Below are 7,724 nucleotides of genomic sequence, written 5' to 3'. Positions count from 1 at the left end.
CTTCTCATCTGGTACCCAACCCTACGGTTAGGTTAGGGGGGGAGAGTGGAGTAATCTCAATCACAGTCATATGACCACTTACACTCCATCCTCCCTTGACTTCCCACCCATGGTTGACTTCCCACCCATGGTTGGATGGCGCAACTCGCCATCCGGTGACCCTCCTGCCCACACCTATGGCAAACTTCCCGTTTTGCCCTACATTATGCCACCCTATGGTCAAAACTCATGCAGCGGAACATGCCTGCGCATGCGTGTCCGGCCTCACCCTGAAAGAGTACCACTTCACGTAGCAACGTCCTGCTTCCAGGAGGATGGACATTAATTTGTCCGATCCCTCAAGTACAACATTAGTTGCACCGTTACGCTGACCATCCTCACCTCCTTTCCCATGCACTCGGGGCTGAACTCTTTCAAGTTCAGCCTATACAGCTCCTGCATGAATTCATCCGGAGGTATCTCCTTATGAACTCCTTGAACCATCGCTCTTGGCCCCAGCTTCCCGTTTGCGGAAACATCTAACCCCAACTCAGAAAATCGCGCATTATTTACAACTTTGTCCCTCTCTGCAACGGCCATTACCTCGTGCAGTCTCACGCCTAAAACCGGCCCAATCTCTTTCATTACTTGCGCGGCTACCTCCATCGAGCACTTTACCCCAGTCTTGCTTTTACCACCAACGACCACGTCTCCACAGGTTTGGCCACAGGGGGAGACTTGACGGCTCCTCCTTCCGTTTTCGCCCCATTACTTACTCCGAATCTCCTTCTCGAACTACCTCCAAGCGTTTGAGCCTATACAAGCAAACGGACACGCAGGAAGCAAAAGAATGTCCGCCGATAGCAGTTACCCAGAGCCGGCCCAAAGCTAGCGCGTTGGTGCAGCCCACACAACTAATCGCCAAGTACAGTGACTTGACTATGGTCACCACCAATGTCTCGCCGGTCAGAACACTGTTCCCCGTCACGAAAATGGGTCGACCGGTGTGGAAAAACTGTCTCCGCATCGATCCACACGCCAAAGGTACAGCCGAAACGAAAAAACCAGAAAATACGGCACTCACAGCGGCCAAAACCCGTAAAATGCACCTTAAAAGGCCTCAGAACGCCACAAAACTGCCACAGGAGCAAAAAAAGACCAACTGGCCGAAGGTAACTAGTTTCGAACTACTTCCAAACGGGACCCCAACTGTGCCCCGACTGGATCCAGGCTGGTCCCCGACGGTTACCAACTGGTCTCAAGAACTAGTTACCAACTGGTCCCAAAGTGATTACCCACTGGTCCACCTATACCCCAAGTGATCCACAAGTCATTTCACTTTGCCACTAGGGCAATCACGACGTGATCGCCTTTTGGTATTGTAAACAAGATACTGTAGTCACTGTCTACTATAAACACTCCACTTGCACTCGACTGTACTTTTGATACACAATGGTATCAAAGTATGGTACACCGACGCCACTTCTTGGTAAACAAGTCACCGTTAACCGACGCCATCTGACAAACAACTTGTTTATCACCGCGCACCAACTGGTAAACAAATAACACCACAAAAGAGAATCGCTGATAATCACAACGAAAACCATCCGCAACCGGTCCGTTCGATACGATCGCCACAACTGAATTGTGACTTAAGTGGATGGTAGGATGACCTCCAGTTGAGCGAAACAGTTGTTTGTCGGTGAAGCGCCACCGCAAAAGGGAATAGTCTCCATTAGGGTACTCCGCCCCAAAACGTTGCCGACCGAGAGTAAGAATGTGGGAATGAGAGATGACGCGAAAGACCGTAGTAGGGGTGTCGCCTTTGTTCTCACCTATTGCGGCACTTTTGTTGTCCGCCGTATGACGGCAATAGCTAGTCCATGGTGTTGTTTGCGTGCGCCACGGTGGTGACTGCTAAAGCGCCCAATTCGCTTCTAGACTGATCGGGCCGGCGCCGATTGATCGGGCACCAACAACACCGGCGTTAAAACCCCAACGGTTTGCATACCGGTGCGTATGTTGCGGCCTGGCTCGCAACTGCGCGCCGGGGTATTTCTGAGCGAGCTTTGTGAAAGGCAACATCCTTATAGTGAGCGCGATTGCTTTTTATACATAGTGCAGTGCGAAGTGTTTTTTAATAAAAATTTATTAAGCGCCAGGCGAGGCACTTAGGTTACAGTAGTGCAAGAGGGTAAAATTCTCAACGAGCGGCGCCAGTCGAGGCGTAGTGAAGTCGGCACCGGATTTGGGAACCATATTCTCAAGGAGCACCACTGCGGTCGGAACGCCCACCGACCGCCGATAAGTATCGTTTTCTTTTCTCTGTGTGTCTGTGTTGAGGTGTTATTATTGTCGCCAGGCTTCCTCTTATTGTGTTTCCCTTTACGATCCCGTTAAGCATCCTGCACCCTGAGCCCAGTCATACAGGCTCAAGATATGCCCGGCTAGCTCAGTCGGTAGAGCATGAGACTCTTAATCTCAGGTTCGTAGGTTCGAGCCCCACGTTGGGCGCCAACTTGTCACCTTACCTTTGGTTTATAAAAGCCGACCTACCTAATGTCCCAAATAAATGCACTTACCGTGCGTAACAACAATACGCCGGGCCAAACTAAGTAAACAAATATACGCACAAAATGGAGATGACAAAAAAACCAAACAAACCCGCCGTCTTCACTGAGCCAGCTCCCTTTGTGCGTATATTTGTTTACTTAGTTTGGCCAGGCGTATTGTTGTTGCGCACGGTATGTCAAAGTTTGGGTTTTTTCGTGACTTTTCAAATTGTTATATCTCGGGTTTTGCTCATCGTAGAGGCTTCACCGAAACGTCGTTTTAAAACTAAAGAAAGAGGCTTAACATTTCTATATATATTATGGTCATGATTATCCTAAAGTTAACTTAGCTACTAACAGTTGAACTTTTTGAAGTTGATTTGCAGACCACTAAATTTTGGGATTTAAAATTACACAATCGTAATCCTTGTTTAATTCTCACACTCCCACAAAATAAACCATCTCGTCATAAACAAAAAAAAAATATTTTAAAAATAGTTCTTGAAAAATGGCCGTTTTTTGTAACATGGTTTTTATAGACAATTTAAGAAGGATTACGTTGGTGTAATTTTAAATCTCATATTTACTGGTCTCCACTGTGCAAATCAACTTCAAAAAGTTTAACTGTTAACAGCTAAGTTAACTTTAGGACAATCATGACTATCTTATGTATAGAAATGTTAAACCCGTTTCTTTAGCTTTAAAACGACGTTAAGATGAAGTCTCTACGATGAGCAGAACCCGAGATATAACAATTTGAAGAATTACATGAACGGTCAGAATTACCAAGGAATTCGAACTTTGACAGATCATATCTTCGAAGAAAAAAAATATAAAAAAATCCTCGAATACGTGTTAACTTATTTCATGTATAGAACCCATAAAACAATTTTAAGCGAATCGGAGACATGACATAATTTTTTTTACGAAATCTGTCCGACTTGTATTTATACATAAGTATATGTATATACTATATGCAAGTGTATAGATGATATTTTATTTTTTACTTTTTGTAAAACTTATTGCGACTGCAATGTGAATGAATTTCATTTCCATACAACTAACTGTTTTGTTTCTAATTAGCTTTTTAAACTGTTATAAAATAAAGACATTTATATTTCTTTGGTTAAAAACACAAATTTAATTTTATTTCAAGTATCCGCACTAAAGCAAGACTACAAAACTAGTTTATTAGCATCTTAAAATTAATGATAATAATATCCCGAAATACAGGACAGTCTATAACGAAACTCGTAAAATCAAAGCTCTATTATTTGTGAAAAATTAAAAAAAAAATTCTTCAAAATTTTCACATAAATTTTAACTTTTACTAAAAATTAAAAACAAAGATGTAATAGTTCAATGGGATTTAGAAATCTAGGAGGAAATGGTTCCCAATCGAATGATACTTGCGCGTTTACGGAAATGTATATCGTTCCAGCCTTTCCAATAATTTCAACTTTTCGCCATAAATACGGTATTGATAACTTAACGCGCGTTTCCAGAGATAAGTGAAATGAGAAGCATGGGGGGTGCCACTCCCCCTTTTCCATTACTTACCACTTTTCGCCATAAGTACGGTGATAAAATATGAAGCTGTGTCGAATTTCAGAACGTTAGTGTAAGCGGTTGCAGAGATAAGCTATATGAGAAGTTCAGTTTGTATGGAAGGTGCCAATGCCAATGCATTTGCAATATATGCATCGGTGCTAAATTTCCATTTCCCAGCGTAATTGGTTTTAGAGATATATTGGTTTTTTACGGTTTAATCTGTATTAGAATTTTAGGAAAATCACGAGCTACATACCGATTAAATTTTTGGTCGGAATATTTATTTTCAAGGTGCTGGCATATGTTCCAAATATGAACAAAATCGGTGCAGCCGTTGTTGGCAGCAACAACAAAAAGTTTTGATTTTTCTAGCGAAAAACCTTCCACACAAGTTGCAAAAAAGTGCGATTGGTTATGCTTGAACACACTTACATATATAAAGCTTGAAAGAGCTTTGCCCGCGGGCAAGGCGGTTCACATCACCGGCATACACAAATAAACATATTGCAAAAAAGCTTAAATTTCCGAGTAAATTTGCAAAGAAGCAACACGGTGCTACTGCTAAGGGAGCGGTGCGAGAAAGACAACTGTAAGTTTATCGAACCTCGTATTATTGAATCAAGATGAGTACCTAGTACTCACGCCTTTTTTTATACCCGAGCGCACTTGTGCACAAGGGTATTATAACGTTGTTCACATAACGGTTGTTTGTAACAGGCAAAACGAATCGAGATAGATATAGACAATTTTCTGCATTTTTGCACCTTTTTACTTTTTTTATATTGCCGGTAAAAACGTCGGCGGGCGCCTTAGGACTTTCATGTCCCAAGGGGTTTAAATTTTCTGCATTTTTGCACTTTTTATCTTATTTCATATTTTGTTTTTCACCTTCTTTTTTTGTTGCCGGTAATTCCATCGGCGGGCGCCTTAAGACTATCATGTCCCATGGGGTTTAAATTTTCACTTTTCGCACATTGAATATAATTATTCATGCTTTTTTCAACTTTTTATTTTATAAAAAATTTTTCCATTACGTAAATCGATACGCGCTTCTATATCCTTTAAGAAATTGTATCCTAAAAGAAGGTCCGATTCCAAATCTTCTATTTCGTAGAAAATTTGTTGGACTCCAAATAATGTTATTATGTGGTAATATTTTATAATAGAATATCCATTTACAGTTTTCACTCTTTTGTAGATGGATAACTCATTCTTATTTTCATAGACTCCTTGCTTAATGTAGCAAGAAGTCGCATCAGTATCGACAAGAGCTTTTAGTTTCTTGTTTAGTTTTCCGTCGTGGACGGTGATGTAGGGGAGGACGTCCCCTCTACGCCTAAAAATGACTTTCGTGAATATTATTTATTCTCTGTGATTTTTCCTGCGGTAGGAAACTGTGGGTGCTTTCCCTTGGTCGCTTCGGAGCGTGAGCATTTTGGGTTTTGGACCCTATTTGCATTAGCACTTGTGCTAGCCATATGCGGTCTATTATTCTGGTTTGAAAAACCGCTGGTTTGCTGACCTGCAGTTTTGGTTATATAATCTTGAGGCAGATGGATCAACATCCATTGGCTCTGCTTTGGGTGTAATGTTCCTTGAAGGGAACCGCAAATTATTACTTGAATAATTTTGTTTTGCTTTGGTTCTCTCATTCGCGAAGTTTTGGGCGAAACGTGCCCTTAGGTTATTCGACTCTAGCTCTTGAGCCTTGGCTAAAGCGTCTGGTAAGTCTTGCGGGTTTAATGAAAAAATTATATCGCTCAATGGCGCATTCAGACCAGCAATGAATATTCTTAACGCATGGTCTCTATTCTTTTTGTTTAATTCCTTTGAGATGTCTACATTAGTGCCTTGTGTCATTATGGTCTTATTGGTTAACAAGGTCAGTTTTTTGTTGACCAAGTTATAATACTCGACAACCGACATCGCGCCTTGTCGAAGGACACTTAGCTCCTGCTCGATTATATGAATACGAATGAATACTAAGACATCAAAATTTAAAACTGTACCATGGTTCGTTAGCGTGTCGTTAGCGTCATGCGTGATTTTATTTCTTAAAATTGTAAGGGCCGCGAAGTATTTCCTACTTCCCCTTAGTTTTCTGTAACCACTGCCTTTTATTATGATTATTTATAATATTATTATAGTGCTTTTTCACTTTGATTTTTTCTTTTCACTTTAGAACCACAATAATATGAAATGTTTATTATTTTTGTAGTCGTGATCCCTTCTCGGAAAGGATGCTCTTCTATTCTGGAGGGTCTGGAGTTCAGAATCGCAGAATTGAGCTGGGTTATAAAAGGGTTTTATTTTTTGTTATTAGCTGTACAAGCCTTCAGTTATGTTGGGTTTTTTTTATATCAAATAACTTTTCGTATTTAGGTTTGTTTAAGATATTCGCTACTTATAACTAATATAATTTAAGTACTTACTAAAATTTCTTCTTAAAATTCTACCGCTTTGGAAGTGCTGGCAGGGGCTTATTACAGTTGGTTTCTTATAAAATTGTTTGCTGCTGTTGTCCTTGTTGACGTCACTATTCCATGTGAAATTGCTGTTGTAATTACAGAAGGTAAGGTGTTGCGTGTTGTTGCCGCGGTCCTTGTTGACTTGACTATGCCCTGCTCTATTTGTTATTATCCTCTTATTGTCACTTCGTTCCTTTTCAGTGTTTTTCAGGCTTTCATTTGTGTTTATGCCTTGCTGGTATCGCACAAATTGGAGGATCAGTTAGAAAATCATAATTTTTTGTGCACTGTGTCTGAAAGTACTTTAGACACTGAGTTTTCCTTTGCCTTGTCGTGGCTCGTTTATTTGGAACACACACTTTTATGATTTTCTCAATTTGGATTTTCTGAGATTTATCGTTACTGCTTCTTGCTTTGTTTTAGGCGTTTATTTAATTTTACGCATTTAAATTGTTACTTTGTGTGGTACATTTGCTTGTAATTTGGAATCTATGCATTATTTAAAGTGCACACAATCACTGTTCATTTTAAGCACGGGTTTTTAAATTAACCGAATTTTTTATGATTAACCGATCGATAACGCGGTTTTAGATTTTTAATCTTTTCTCCTCCAGAGAGGATACTTATTTCTATTTTTTGCCCGTAAAAATGTATTCCATAGCTTGGTTCGTTATCTAATGTGATTCGTTTTACATCTGGGAAAGTTTGGAGCAGTTCCAAAATTTTTTCCTCAATGTTATATTTATGCTCAATGTTTTCTAATATTAGAAATTTAGAATAAGCGTCTACACACGTGATGAATTTTAACTTCTGGGCATAAAAAATGTCTATGTAAAGTTGTTCTCCTTCTTCTTCTGGAATTGGAGCTTTACATATTGGAATTTTTTTAGGATGCCTATCATATTTATTTCTATAGCATAATATGCAGTTTCGCACGTACTCTTTCATTTTTCTTTGTCATTTCCGGCCAATAGTATAGCTTTTCTATTTGTTTCATATTTTCGTTACAGCTTCGATGAGCTCTGTTGTGTGTCTGTTCAATTGTACCCGATTGATCTTCTGTATTGATGATATCCATTGGAAAAAGTTTGGTGTACACAAATTTGTTTTGAAATGTTTCTTTCAGCGGTCGCTGTATTTCGTGCAAATCCTCTACTGTGCAGTGTATTGCTGT

General features: G+C 40.0%; 1 non-coding gene across 1 annotated transcript; it reads left to right on the top strand.

The window, feature by feature from the left end:
* Window positions 1-2,420: 2,420 nt before the first annotated feature.
* TRNAK-CUU (transfer RNA lysine (anticodon CUU)) lies at window positions 2,421-2,493 on the top strand. The gene has a single exon. It is a non-coding gene; the product is annotated as a tRNA-Lys (tRNA).
* The last annotated feature ends 5,231 nt before the right edge of the window (window positions 2,494-7,724 follow it).

The sequence above is a fragment of the Rhagoletis zephyria genome, unplaced genomic scaffold, assembly GCF_001687245.7.
Source record: "Rhagoletis zephyria isolate East Lansing unplaced genomic scaffold, Rhagoletis_zephyria_1.1 Rzeph_scaffold_01178, whole genome shotgun sequence".
NCBI lineage: Eukaryota > Metazoa > Arthropoda > Insecta > Diptera > Tephritidae > Rhagoletis > Rhagoletis zephyria.
This window is presented reverse-complemented; position numbering and strand designations above follow the sequence as displayed.